We start from the raw sequence: 14,522 nt of genomic DNA, 5'->3' as shown, positions 1-14,522 counted from the left end.
GCAAGGTATGTGTCGACCTTTGAATGCAGGAAATATTGCAGAAAAAAGTGGCACTCCCCTATCAGGAATTGAACCAGTAAACTAAGAAAACTGCTTGCTAATTAATATGGGATATTCCACAGAGTTGCAGAAAACATATAGGGTTTAAAAAAAAAAAAAAAGAGTGTTGCCTTCACTAAAAAGCTGTTTTTCATTTTAGTAGTTGAATCCTGCCTCATTTGAGCTGGAGTTACCAGGTCAATTCAATATACTGAAGATTGTAAGTTTTTTCCTCAGACGGTATGTAGTTTACTCATTATCTTTGGCAGGAGAGCCTAGAAACTTTACCATTCAGTTCCAATATTCTATGGATAAGTAAGGAAATTTTAGGTCAAATGACAGGCCACAATGGCCAAACAATTGCGTCGGCCTTTGAATGTCGAAACAAGCACAGAAAAATTTGCATTCCCATACCGGGAGTTGAACCCGGGCCGCCTGGGTGAGAACCAGGAATCCTAACCGCTAGACCATATGGGAAATGTTGTGCTGTGTAGTCGATGATGTGGAAAAAAAGAACTTTATGTCTTTGAGTAATCAACTTCTGCACGTTTGCAACAGAAGCTTTCCTTGTTAGCACAATAGGTGGCGCGTCAATCTCAAACTCTTAAGGTCATGATTGTGATCCTCACATGTGGCCCTTTTCTTTGGAGATTTTGTCTCCATTTTGTCTCCATCTTGTCTAGAGAGCCACATTTGTTTCCACTGAGTACCAAAAATCAACAATAATATGTTGAGGGGTTTGAGTCTCTTGACACCAAGTATTTGGAAGTTGAAGGTAAGAATGATTTCCGATATGAGCTCAAATGGCTTTTTGTGCAAAAGAATGGAATGAATGGCTAAAAGCTCTTGTGGTCAGCATTTTTCGCTGCAAAGAGCAATTTTAATCTAAACTAACTTTGTCTGCAAGGTATGTGTCGACCTTTGAATGCAGGAACTATTGCAGAAAAAAGTGGCACTCCCCTATCAGGAATTGAACCAGTAAACTAAGAAAACTGCTTGCTAATTAATATGGGATATTCCACAGAGTTGCAGAAAACATATAGGGTTTTTAAAAAAAAAAAAAAAAAGAGTGTTGCCTTCACTAAAAAGCTGTTTTTCATTTTAGTAGTTGAATCCTGCCTCATTTGAGCTGGAGTTACCAGGTCAATTCAATATACTGAAGATTGTAAGTTTTTTCCTCAGACGGTATGTAGTTTACTCATTATCTTTGGCAGGAGAGCCTAGAAACTTTACCATTCAGTTCCAATATTCTATGGATAGGTAAGGAAATTTTAGGTCAAATGACAGGCCACAATGGCCAAACAATTGCGTCGGCCTTTGAATGTTGAAACAAGCACAGAAAAATTTGCATTCCCATACCGGGAGTCGAACCCGGGCCGCCTGGGTGAGAACCAGGAATCCTAACCGCTAGACCATATGGGAAATGTTGTGCTGTGTAGTCGATGATGTGGAAAAAAAGAACTTTATTTCTTTGAGTAAGCAACTTCTGCACGTTTGCAACAGACGCTTTCCTTGTTAGCACAATAGGTGGCGCGTCAATCTCAAACTCTTAAGGTCATGGGTGTGATCCTCACATGTGGCCCTTTTCTTTGGAGATTTTGTCTCCATCTTGTCTAGAGAGCCACATTTGTTTCCACTGAGTACCAAAAATCAACAATAATATATTGAGGGGTTTGAGTCTCTTGACACCAAGTATTTGGAAGTCGAAGGTAAGAATGATTTCCGATATGAGCTCAAATGGCTTTTTGTGCAAAAGAATGGAATGAATGGCTAAAAGCTCTTGTGGTCAGCATTTTTCGCTGCAAAGAGCAATTTTAATCTAAACTAACTTTGTCTGCAAGGTATGTTTCGACCTTTGAATGCAGGAAATATTGCAGAAAAAAGTGGCACTCCCCTATCAGGAATTGAACCAGTAAACTAAGAAAACTGCTTGCTAATTAATATGGGATATTCCACAGAGTTGCAGAAAACATATAGGGTTTAAAAAAAAAAAAAAAAAAAAAAAAAAAGAGTGTTGCCTTCACTAAAAAGCTGTTTTTCATTTTAGTAGTTGAATCCTGCCTCATTTGAGCTGGAGTTACCAGGTCAATTCAATATACTGAAGATTGTAAGTTTTTTCCTCAGACGGTATGTAGTTTACTCATTATCTTTGGCAGGAGAGCCTAGAAACTTTACCATTCAGTTCCAATATTCTATGGATAAGTAAGGAAATTTTAGGTCAAATGACAGGCCACAATGGCCAAACAATTGCGTCGGCCTTTGAATGTCGAAACAAGCACAGAAAAATTTGCATTCCCATACCGGGAGTCGAACCCGGGCCGCCTGGGTGAGAACCAGGAATCCTAACCGCTAGACCATATGGGAAATGTTGTGCTGTGTAGTCGATGATGTGGAAAAAAAGAACTTTATGTCTTTGAGTAATCAACTCCTGCACGTTTGCAACAGAAGCTTTCCTTGTTAGCACAATAGGTGGCGCGTCAATCTCAAACTCTTAAGGTCATGATTGTGATCCTCACATGTGGCACTTTTCTTTGGAGATTTTGTCTCCATCTTGTCTAGAGAGCCACATTTGTTTCCACTGAGTACCAAAAATAAACAATAATATATTGAGGGGTTTGAGTCTCTTGACACCAAGTATTTGGAAGTCGAAGGTAAGAATGATTTCCGATATGAGCTCAAATGGCTTTTTGTGCAAAAGAATGGAATGAATGGCTAAAAGCTCTTGTGGTCAGCATTTTTCGCTGCAAAGAGCAATTTTAATCTAAACTAACTTTGTCTGCAAGGTATGTGTCGACCTTTGAATGCAGGAAATATTGCAGAAAAAAGTGGCACTCCCCTATCAGGAATTGAACCAGTAAACTAAGAAAACTGCTTGCTAATTAATATGGGATATTCCACAGAGTTGCAGAAAACATATAGGGTTTTAAAAAAAAAAAAAAGAGTGTTGCCTTCACTAAAAAGCTGTTTTTCATTTTAGTAGTTGAATCCTGCCTCATTTGAGCTGGAGTTACCAGGTCCATTCAATATACTGAAGATTGTAAGTTTTTTCCACAGACGGTATGTAGTTTACTCATTATCTTTGGCAGGAGAGCCTAGAAACTTTTCCATTCAGTTCCAATATTCTATGGATAAGTAAGGAAATTTTAGGTCAAATGACAGGCCACAATGGCCAAACAATTGCGTCGGCCTTTGAATGTCGAAACAAGCACAGAAAAATTTGCATTCCCATACCGGGAGTCGAACCCGGGCCGCCTTGGTGAGAACCAGGAATCCTAACCGCTAGATCATATGGGAAATGTTGTGCTGTGTAGTCGATGATGTGGAAAAAAAGAACTTTATTTCTTTGAGTAAGCACAACTTCTGCACGTTTGCAACAGAAGCTTTCCTTGTTAGCACAATAGGTGGCGCGTCAATCTCAAACTCTTAAGGTCATGGGTGTGATCCTCACATGTGGCCCTTTTCTTTGGAGATTTTGTCTCCATCTTGTCTAGAGAGCCACATTTGTTTCCACTGAGTACCAAAAATCAACAATAATATATTGAGGGGTTTGAGTCTCTTGACACCAAGAATTTGGAAGTCGAAGGTAAGAATGATTTCCGATATGAGCTCAAATGGCTTTTTGTGCAACAGAATGGAATGAATAGCTAAAAGCTCTTGTGGTCAGCATTTTTCGCTGCAAAGAGCAATTTTAATCTAAACTAACTTTGTCTGCAAGGTATGTGTCGACCTTTGAATGCAGGAACTATTGCAGAAAAAAGTGGCAGTCCCCTATCAGGAATTGAACCAGTAAACTAAGAAAACTGCTTGCTAATTAATATGGGATATTCCACAGAGTTGCAGAAAACATATAGGGTTTTAAAAAAAAAAAAAAAAAAAAAAAAAGAGTGTTGCCTTCACTAAAAAGCTGTTTTTCATTTTAGTAGTTGAACCCTGCCTCATTTGAGCTGGAGTTAACAGGTCAATTCAATATACTGAAGATTGTAAGTTTTTTCCTCAGACGGTATGTAGTTTACTCATTATCTTTGGCAGGAGAGCCTAGAAACTTTACCATTCAGTTCCAATATTCTATGGATAAGTAAGGAAATTTTAGGTCAAATAACAGGCCACAATGGCCAACCAATTGCGTCGGCCTTTGAATGTCGAAACAAGCACAGAAAAATTTGCATTCCCATACCGGGAGTCGAACCCGGGCCGCCTGGGTGAGAACCAGGAATCCTAACCGCTAGACCATATGGGAAATGTTGTGCTGTGTAGTCGATGATGTGGAAAAAAAGAACTTTATTTCTTTGAGTAAGCAACTTCTGCATGTTTGCAACAGAAGCTTTCCTTGTTAGCACAATAGGTGGCGCGTCAATCTCAAACTCTTAAGGTCATGATTGTGATCCTCACATGTGGCACTTTTCTTTGGAGATTTTGTCTCCATCTTGTCTAGAGAGCCACATTTGTTTCCACTGAGTACCAAAAATCAACAATAATATGTTGAGTGGTTTGAGTCTCTTGACACCAAGTATTTGGAAGTTGAAGGTAAGAATGATTTCCGATATGAGCTCAAATGGCTTTTTGTGCAAAAGAATGGAATGAATGGCTAAAAGCTCTTGTGGTCAGCATTTTTCGCTGCAAAGAGCAATTTTAATCTAAACTAACTTTGTCTGCAAGGTATGTGTCGACCTTTGAATGCAGGAACTATTGCAGAAAAAAGTGGCACTCCCCTATCAGGAATTGAACCAGTAAACTAAGAAAACTGCTTGCTAATTAATATGGGATATTCCACAGAGTTGCAGAAAACATATAGGGTTTTTAAAAAAAAAAAAAAAAAAAAGAGTGTTGCCTTCACTAAAAAGCTGTTTTTCATTTTAGTAGTTGAATCCTGCCTCATTTGAGCTGGAGTTACCAGGTCAATTCAATATACTGAAGATTGTAAGTTTTTTCCTCAGACGGTATGTAGTTTACTCATTATCTTTGGCAGAAGAGCCTAGAAACTTTACCATTCAGTTCCAATATTCTATGGATAGGTAAGGAAATTTTAGGTCAAATGACAGGCCACAATGGCCAAACAATTGCGTCGGCCTTTGAATGTTGAAACAAGCACAGAAAAATTTGCATTCCCATACCGGGAGTCGAACCCGGGCCGCCTGGGTGAGAACCAGGAATCCTAACCGCTAGACCATATGGGAAATGTTGTGCTGTGTAGTCGATGATGAGGAAAAAAAGAACTTTATTTCTTTGAGTAAGCAACTTCTGCATGTTTGCAACAGAAGCTTTCCTTGTTAGCACAATAGGTGGCGCGTCAATCTCAAACTCTTAAGGTCATGATTGTGATCCTCACATGTGGCACTTTTCTTTGGAGATTTTGTCTCCATCTTGTCTAGAGAGCCACATTTGTTTCCACTGAGTACCAAAAATCAACAATAATATATCGAGGGGTTTGAGTCTCTTGACACCAAGAATTTGGAAGTCGAAGGTAAGAATGATTTCCGATATGAGCTCAAATGGCTTTTTGTGCAACAGAATGGAATGAATAGCTAAAAGCTCTTGTGGTCAGCATTTTTCGCTGCAAAGAGCAATTTTAATCTAAACTAACTTTGTCTGCAAGGTATGTGTCGACCTTTGAATGCAGGAACTATTGCAGAAAAAAGTGGCAGTCCCCTATCAGGAATTGAACCAGTAAACTAAGAAAACTGCTTGCTAATTAATATGGGATATTCCACAGAGTTGCAGAAAACATATAGGGTTTTAAAAAAAAAAACAAAAGAGTGTTGCCTTCACTAAAAAGCTGTTTTTCATTTTAGTAGTTGAATCCTGCCTCATTTGAGCTGGAGTTAACAGGTCAATTCAATATACTGAAGATTGTAAGTTTTTTCCTCAGACGGTATGTAGTTTACTCATTATCTTTGGCAGGAGAGCCTAGAAACTTTACCATTCAGTTCCAATATTCTATGGATAAGTAAGGAAATTTTAGGTCAAATGACAGGCCACAATGGCCAAACAATTGCGTCGGCCTTTGAATGTCGAAACAAGCACAGAAAAATTTGCATTCCCATACCGGGAGTCGAACCCGGGCCGCCTGGGTGAGAACCAGGAATCCTAACCGCTAGACCATATGGGAAATGTTGTGCTGTGTAGTCGATGATGTGGAAAAAAAGAACTTTATTTCTTTGAGTAAGCAACTTCTGCATGTTTGCAACAGAAGCTTTTCTTGTTAGCACAATAGGTGGCGCGTCAATCTCAAACTCTTAAGGTCATGATTGTGATCCTCACATGTGGCCCTTTTCTTTGGAGATTTTGTCTCCATCTTGTCTAGAGAGCCACATTTGTTTCCACTGAGTACAAAAAATCAACAATAATATGTTGAGGGGTTTGAGTCTCTTGACACCAAGTATTTGGAAGTCGAAGGTAAGAATGATTTCCGATATGAGCTCAAATGGCTTTTTGTGCAAAAGAATGGAATGAATGGCTAAAAGCTCTTGTGGTCAGCATTTTTCGCTGCAAAGAGCAATTTTAATCTAAACTAACTTTGTCTGCAAGGTATGTGTCGACCTTTGAATGCAGGAACTATTGCAGAAAAAAGTGGCAGTCCCCTATCAGGAATTGAACCAGTAAACTAAGAAAACTGCTTGCTAATTAATATGGGATATTCCACAGAGTTGCAGAAAACATATAGGGTTTTAAAAAAAAAAACAAAAGAGTGTTGCCTTCACTAAAAAGCTGTTTTTCATTTTAGTAGTTGAATCCTGCCTCATTTGAGCTGGATTTAACAGGTCAATTCAATATACTGAAGATTGTAAGTTTTTTCCTCAGACGGTATGTAGTTTACTCATTATCTTTGGCAGGAGAGCCTAGAAACTTTACCATTCAGTTCCAATATTCTATGGATAAGTAAGGAAATTTTAGGTCAAATGACAGGCCACAATGGCCAAACAATTGCGTCGGCCTTTGAATGTCGAAACAAGCACAGAAAAATTTGCATTCCCATACCGGGAGTCGAACCCGGGCCGCCTGGGTGAGAACCAGGAATCCTAACCGCTAGACCATATGGGAAATGTTGTGCTGTGTAGTCGATGATGTGGAAAAAAAGAACTTTATTTCTTTGAGTAAGCAACTTCTGCACGTTTGCAACAGAAGCTTTCCTTGTTAGCACAATAGGTGGCGCGTCAATCTCAAACTCTTAAGGTCATGATTGTGATCCTCACATGTGGCCCTTTTCTTTGGAGATTTTGTCTCCATCTTGTCTAGAGAGCCACATTTGTTTCCACTGAGTACAAAAAATCAACAATAATATGTTGAGGGGTTTGAGTCTCTTGACACCAAGTATTTGGAAGTCGAAGGTAAGAATGATTTCCGATATGAGCTCAAATGGCTTTTTGTGCAAAAGAATGGAATGAATGGCTAAAAGCTCTTGTGGTCAGCATTTTTCGCTGCAAAGAGCAATTTTAATCTAAACTAACTTTGTCTGCAAGGTATGTGTCGACCTTTGAATGCAGGAACTATTGCAGAAAAAAGTGGCAGTCCCCTATCAGGAATTGAACCAGTAAACTAAGAAAACTGCTTGCTAATTAATATGGGATATTCCACAGAGTTGCAGAAAACATATAGGGTTTTAAAAAAAAAAAAAAAAAAGAGTGTTGCCTTCACTAAAAAGCTGTTTTTCATTTTAGTAGTTGAACCCTGCCTCATTTGAGCTGGAGTTAACAGGTCAATTCAATATACTGAAGATTGTAAGTTTTTTCCTCAGATGGTATGTAGTTTACTCATTATCTTTGGCAGGAGAGCCTAGAAACTTTACCATTCAGTTCCAATATTCTATGGATAAGTAAGGAAATTTTAGGTCAAATAACAGGCCACAATGGCCAACCAATTGCGTCGGCCTTTGAATGTCGAAATAAGCACAGAAAAATTTGCATTCCCATACCAGGAGTCGAACCCGGGCCGCCTGGGTGAGAACCAGGAATCCTAACCGCTAGACCATATGGGAAATGTTGTGCTGTGTAGTCGATGATGTGGAAAAAAAGAACTTTATTTCTTTGAGTAAGCAACTTCTGCATGTTTGCAACAGAAGCTTTCCTTGTTAGCACAATAGGTGGCGCGTCAATCTCAAACTCTTAAGGTCATGATTGTGATCCTCACATGTGGCACTTTTCTTTGGAGATTTTGTCTCCATCTTGTCTAGAGAGCCACATTTGTTTCCACTGAGTACCAAAAATCAACAATAATATATCGAGGGGTTTGAGTCTCTTGACACCAAGAATTTGGAAGTCGAAGGTAAGAATTATTTCCGATATGAGCTCAAATGGCTTTTTGTGCAACAGAATGGAATGAATAGCTAAAAGCTCTTGTGGTCAGCATTTTTCGCTGCAAAGAGCAATTTTAATCTAAACTAACTTTGTCTGCAAGGTATGTGTCGACCTTTGAATGGAGGATCTATTGCAGAAAAAAGTGGCAGTCCCCTATCAGGAATTGAACCAGTAAACTAAGAAAACTGCTTGCTATATAATATGGGATATTCCACAGAGTTGCAGAAAACATATAGGGTTTTAAAAAAAAACAAAAAAAAAAACAAAAGAGTGTTGCCTTCACTAAAAAGCTGTTTTTCATTTTAGTAGTTGAATCCTGCCTCATTTGAGCTGGAGTTAACAGGTCAATTCAATATACTGAAGATTGTAAGTTTTTTCCTCAGACGGTATGTAGTTTACTCATTATCTTTGGCAGGAGAGCCTAGAAACTTTACCATTCAGTTCCAATATTCTATGGATAAGTAAGGAAATTTTAGGTCAAATGACAGGCCACAATGGCCAAACAATTGCGTCGGCCTTTGAATGTCGAAACAAGCACAGAAAAATTTGCATTCCCATACCGGGAGTCGAACCCGGGCCGCCTGGGTGAGAACCAGGAATCCTAACCGCTAGACCATATGGGAAATGTTGTGCTGTGTAGTCGATGATGTGGAAAAAAAGAACTTTATTTCTTTGAGTAAGCAACTTCTGCACGTTTGCAACAGAAGCTTTCCTTGTTAGCACAATAGGTGGCGCGTCAATCTCAAACTCTTAAGGTCATGATTGTGATCCTCACATGTGGCCCTTTTCTTTGGAGATTTTGTCTCCATCTTGTCTAGAGAGCCACATTTGTTTCCACTGAGTACAAAAAATCAACAATAATATGTTGAGGGGTTTGAGTCTCTTGACACCAAGTATTTGGAAGTCGAAGGTAAGAATGATTTCCGATATGAGCTCAAATGGCTTTTTGTGCAACAGAATGGAATGAATGGCTAAAAGCTCTTGTGGTCAGCATTTTTCGCTGCAAAGAGCAATTTTAATCTAAACTAACTTTGTCTGCAAGGTATGTGTCGACCTTTGAATGCAGGAAATATTGCAGAAAAAAGTGGCACTCCCCTATCAGGAATTGAACCAGTAAACTAAGAAAACTGCTTGCTAATTAATATGGGATATTCCACAGAGTTGCAGAAAACATATAGGGTTTAAAAAAAAAAAAAAAAGAGTGTTGCCTTCACTAAAAAGCTGTTTTTCATTTTAGTAGTTGAATCCTGCCTCATTTGAGCTGGAGTTACCAGGTCAATTCAATATACTGAAGATTGTAAGTTTTTTCCTCAGACGGTATGTAGTTTACTCATTATCTTTGGCAGGAGAGCCTAGAAACTTTACCATTCAGTTCCAATATTCTATGGATAAGTAAGGAAATTTTAGGTCAAATGACAGGCCACAATGGCCAAACAATTGCGTCGGCCTTTGAATGTCGAAACAAGCACAGAAAAATTTGCATTCCCATACCGGGAGTCGAACCCGGGCTGCCTGGGTGAGAACCAGGAATCCTAACCGCTAGACCATATGGGAAATGTTGTGCTGTGTAGTCGATGATGTGGAAAAAAAGAACTTTATGTCTTTGAGTAATCAACTTCTGCACGTTTGCAACAGAAGCTTTCCTTGTTAGCACAATAGGTGGCGCGTCAATCTCAAACTCTTAAGGTCATGATTGTGATCCTCACATGTGGCCCTTTTCTTTGGAGATTTTGTCTCCATCTTGTCTAGAGAGCCACATTTGTTTCCACTGAGTACAAAAAATCAACAATAATATGTTGAGGGGTTTGAGTCTCTTGACACCAAGTATTTGGAAGTCGAAGGTAAGAATGATTTCCGATATGAGCTCAAATGGCTTTTTGTGCAAAAGAATGGAATGAATGGCTAAAAGCTCTTGTGGTCAGCATTTTTCGCTGCAAAGAGCAATTTTAATCTAAACTAACTTTGTCTGCAAGGTATGTGTCGACCTTTGAATGCAGGAACTATTGCAGAAAAAAGTGGCAGTCCCCTATCAGGAATTGAACCAGTAAACTAAGAAAACTGCTTGCTAATTAATATGGGATATTCCACAGAGTTGCAGAAAACATATAGGATTTTAAAAAAAAAAAAAAAAAAAAAAAAAAAAGAGTGTTGCCTTCACTAAAAAGCTGTTTTTCATTTTAGTAGTTGAACCCTGCCTCATTTGAGCTGGAGTTAACAGGTCAATTCAATATACTGAAGATTGTAAGTTTTTTCCTCAGACGGTATGTAGTTTACTCATTATCTTTGGCAGGAGAGCCTAGAAACTTTACCATTCAGTTCCAATATTCTATGGATAAGTAAGGAAATTTTAGGTCAAATAAGAGGCCACAATGGCCAAACAATTGCGTCGGCCTTTGAATGTCGAAACAAGCACAGAAAAATTTGCATTCCCATACCGGGAGTCGAACCCGGGCCGCCTGGGTGAGAACCAGGAATCCTAACCGCTAGACCATATGGGAAACGTTGTGCTGTGTAGTCGATGATGTGGAAAAAAAGAACTTTATTTCTTTGAGTAAGCAACTTCTGCACGTTTGCAACAGAAGCTTTCCTTGTTAGCACAATAGGTGGCGCGTCAATCTCAAACTCTTAAGGTCATGATTGTGATCCTCACATGTGGCCCTTTTCTTTGGAGATTTTGTCTCCATCTTGTCTAGAGAGCCACATTTGTTTCCACTGAGTACAAAAAATCAACAATAATATGTTGAGGGGTTTGAGTCTCTTGACACCAAGTATTTGGAAGTCGAAGGTAAGAATGATTTCCGATATGAGCTCAAATGGCTTTTTGTGCAAAAGAATGGAATGAATGGCTAAAAGCTCTTGTGGTCAGCATTTTTCGCTGCAAAGAGCAATTTTAATCTAAACTAACTTTGTCTGCAAGGTATGTGTCGACCTTTGAATGCAGGAACTATTGCAGAAAAAAGTGGCAGTCCCCTATCAGGAATTGAACCAGTAAACTAAGAAAACTGCTTGCTAATTAATATGGGATATTCCACAGAGTTGCAGAAAACATATAGGGTTTTAAAAAAAAAAAAAAAAAAAAAAGAGTGTTGCCTTCACTAAAAAGCTGTTTTTCATTTTAGTAGTTGAACCCTGCCTCATTTGAGCTGGAGTTAACAGGTCAATTCAATATACTGAAGATTGTAAGTTTTTTCCTCAGACGGTATGTAGTTTACTCATTATCTTTGGCAGGAGAGCCTAGAAACTTTACCATTCAGTTCCAATATTCTATGGATAAGTAAGGAAATTTTAGGTCAAATAACAGGCCACAATGGCCAACCAATTGCGTCGGCCTTTGAATGTCGAAACAAGCACAGAAAAATTTGCATTCCCATACCGGGAGTCGAACCCGGGCCGCCTGGGTGAGAAACCAGGAATCCTAACCGCTAGACCATATGGGAAATGTTGTGCTGTGTAGTTGATGATGTGGAAAAAAAGAACTTTATTTCTTTGAGTAAGCAACTTCTGCACGTTTGCAACAGAACCTTTCCTTGTTAGCACAATAGGTGGCGCGTCAATCTCAAACTCTTAAGGTCATGATTGTGATCCTCACATGTGGCCCTTTTCTTTGGAGATTTTGTCTCCATCTTGTCTAGAGAGCCACATTTGTTTCCACTGAGTACAAAAAATCAACAATAATATGTTGAGGGGTTTGAGTCTCTTGACACCAAGTATTTGGAAGTCGAAGGTAAGAATGATTTCCGATATGAGCTCAAATGGCTTTTTGTGCAAAAGAATGGAATGAATGGCTAAAAGCTCTTGTGGTCAGCATTTTTCGCTGCAAAGAGCAATTTTAATCTAAACTAACTTTGTCTGCAAGGTATGTGTCGACCTTTGAATGCAGGAACTATTGCAGAAAAAAGTGGCAGTCCCCTATCAGGAATTGAACCAGTAAACTTAGAAAACTGCTTGCTAATTAATATGGGATATTCCACAGAGTTGCAGAAAACATATAGGGTTTTAAAAAAAAAAAAAAAAAAAAGAGTGTTGCCTTCACTAAAAAGCTGTTTTTCATTTTAGTAGTTGAACCCTGCCTCATTTGAGCTGGAGTTAACAGGTCAATTCAATATACTGAAGATTGTAAGTTTTTTCCTCAGACGGTATGTAGTTTACTCATTTTCTTTGACAGGAGAGCCTAGAAACTTTACCATTCAGTTCCAATATTCTATGGATAAGTAAGGAAATTTTAGGTCAAATAACAGGCCACAATGGCCAACCAATTGCGTCGGCCTTTGAATGTCGAAACAAGCACAGAAAAATTTGCATTCCCATACCGGGAATCAAACCCGGGCCGCCTGGGTGAGAACCAGGAATCCTAACCGCTAGACCATATGGGAAATGTTGTGCTGTGTAGTCGATGATGTGGAAAAAAAAGAACTTTATTTCTTTGAGTAAGCAACTTCTGCACGTTTGCAACAGAAGCTTTCCTTGTTAGCACAATAGGTGGCGCGTCAATCTCAAACTCTTAAGGTCATGATTGTGATCCTCACATGTGGCCCTTTTCTTTGGAGATTTTGTCTCCATCTTGTCTAGAGAGCCACATTTGTTTCCACTGAGTACCAAAAATCAACAATAATATATTGAGGGGTTTGAGTCTCTTGACACCAAGTATTTGGAAGTTGAAGGTAAGAATGATTTCCGATATGAGCTCAAATGGCTTTTTGTGCAAAAGAATGGAATGAATGGCTAAAAGCTCTTGTGGTCAGCATTTTTCGCTGCAAAGAGCAATTTTAATCTAAACTAACTTTGTCTGCAAGGTATGTGTCGACCTTTGAATGCAGGAACTATTGCAGAAAAAAGTGGCACTCCCCTATCAGGAATTGAACCAGTAAACTAAGAAAACTGCTTGCTAATTAATATGGGATATTCCACAGAGTTGCAGAAAACATATAGGGTTTTAAAAAAAAAAAAAAAAAAAAAAAGAGTGTTGCCTTCACTAAAAAGCTGTTTTTCATTTTAGTAGTTGAATCCTGCCTCATTTGAGCTGGAGTTAACAGGTCAATTCAATATACTGAAGATTGTAAGTTTTTTGCTCAGACAGTATGTAGTTTACTCATTATCTTTGGCAGGAGAGCCTAGAAACTTTACCATTCAGTTCCAATATTCTATGGATAAGTAAGGAAATTTTAAGTCAAATGACAGGCCACAATGGCCAAACAATTGCGTCGGCCTTTGAATGTCGAAACAAGCACAGAAAAATTTGCATTCCCATACCGGGAGTCGAACCCGGGCCGCCTGGGTGAGAACCAGGAATCCTAACCGCTAGACCATATGGGAAATGTTGTGCTGTGTAGTCGATGATGTGGAAAAAAAGAACTTTATTTCTTTGAGTAAGCAACTTCTGCACGTTTGCAACAGAAGCTTTCCTTGTTAGCACAATAGGTGGCGCGTCAATCTCAAACTCTTAAGGTCATGATTGTGATCCTCACATGTGGCCCTTTTCTTTGGAGATTTTGTCTCCATCTTGTCTAGAGAGCCACATTTGTTTCCACTGAGTACCAAAAATCAACAATAATATATTGAGGGGTTTGAGTCTCTTGACACCAAGTATTTGGAAGTTGAAGGTAAGAATGATTTCCGATATGAGCTCAAATGGCTTTTTGTGCAAAAGAATGGAATGAATGGCTAAAAGCTCTTGTGGTCAGCATTTTTCGCTGCAAAGAGCAATTTTAGAGAAAACCGGAGAAAAAAGAACAAAACCAAAATATATGATAGTGAAAATATAAATATTTTTATTTTTAAGTGAAAAAAAAGGGAGTGTACATGGACCAGTAGGTCAAAGACAAACATTAATGGGATGTCAAAAAAGTCATCAACTGCACAATTTATACAATGGCAATAAAAGGACCCCTCTCCTGCGCGAAGCGACCCAAGGTGGTAGGGAAAAAGGGTGGGGACAAATCTAATGAAGGGGAGTAGAATGTGCGGGGGGAAAGCACGTTCAAAATCTGATAGCGACTGCAGTAATAGAGCACATGGATCGACTAAAAATAGCTGTAGAAAATTTGGATAGATATTTCTCCATGTAAAGGCTGAAGGATCGGTCCATGTGCTAAGGTAACCGATGGGGTGTTCCCATTGTACAGAACTCTGTCAGTGCAGAAACAATAGACTATTGTATTCAGGAACAAACACCCCATGGGTTATCTTATCTAA

At 38.9% G+C, this 14,522-nt stretch overlaps 9 non-coding genes across 9 annotated transcripts; all 9 read right to left on the bottom strand.

Moving 5' to 3' along the window:
- Positions 1–1,389: 1,389 nt before the first annotated feature.
- TRNAE-CUC (transfer RNA glutamic acid (anticodon CUC)) lies at positions 1,390–1,461 on the bottom strand. The gene has a single exon. It is a non-coding gene; the product is annotated as a tRNA-Glu (tRNA).
- Positions 1,462–2,331: 870 nt separating this feature from the next.
- On the bottom strand, positions 2,332–2,403 carry TRNAE-CUC (transfer RNA glutamic acid (anticodon CUC)). Its single transcript has one exon. It is a non-coding gene; the product is annotated as a tRNA-Glu (tRNA).
- Positions 2,404–4,204: 1,801 nt separating this feature from the next.
- On the bottom strand, positions 4,205–4,276 carry TRNAE-CUC (transfer RNA glutamic acid (anticodon CUC)). Its single transcript has one exon. It is a non-coding gene; the product is annotated as a tRNA-Glu (tRNA).
- Positions 4,277–5,141: 865 nt separating this feature from the next.
- On the bottom strand, positions 5,142–5,213 carry TRNAE-CUC (transfer RNA glutamic acid (anticodon CUC)). The gene has a single exon. It is a non-coding gene; the product is annotated as a tRNA-Glu (tRNA).
- Positions 5,214–6,073: 860 nt separating this feature from the next.
- TRNAE-CUC (transfer RNA glutamic acid (anticodon CUC)) lies at positions 6,074–6,145 on the bottom strand. The gene has a single exon. It is a non-coding gene; the product is annotated as a tRNA-Glu (tRNA).
- Positions 6,146–7,005: 860 nt separating this feature from the next.
- TRNAE-CUC (transfer RNA glutamic acid (anticodon CUC)) lies at positions 7,006–7,077 on the bottom strand. The gene has a single exon. It is a non-coding gene; the product is annotated as a tRNA-Glu (tRNA).
- Positions 7,078–8,881: 1,804 nt separating this feature from the next.
- Positions 8,882–8,953, bottom strand: TRNAE-CUC (transfer RNA glutamic acid (anticodon CUC)). The gene has a single exon. It is a non-coding gene; the product is annotated as a tRNA-Glu (tRNA).
- Positions 8,954–10,756: 1,803 nt separating this feature from the next.
- Positions 10,757–10,828, bottom strand: TRNAE-CUC (transfer RNA glutamic acid (anticodon CUC)). Its single transcript has one exon. It is a non-coding gene; the product is annotated as a tRNA-Glu (tRNA).
- A 2,743-nt stretch (positions 10,829–13,571) lies between these two features.
- On the bottom strand, positions 13,572–13,643 carry TRNAE-CUC (transfer RNA glutamic acid (anticodon CUC)). The gene has a single exon. It is a non-coding gene; the product is annotated as a tRNA-Glu (tRNA).
- Between the last annotated feature and the right edge of the window lie 879 nt (positions 13,644–14,522).

The sequence above is a fragment of the Anomaloglossus baeobatrachus genome, chromosome 4 (assembly GCF_048569485.1).
Source record: "Anomaloglossus baeobatrachus isolate aAnoBae1 chromosome 4, aAnoBae1.hap1, whole genome shotgun sequence".
Classification (NCBI taxonomy): domain Eukaryota; kingdom Metazoa; phylum Chordata; class Amphibia; order Anura; family Aromobatidae; genus Anomaloglossus; species Anomaloglossus baeobatrachus.
This window is presented reverse-complemented; position numbering and strand designations above follow the sequence as displayed.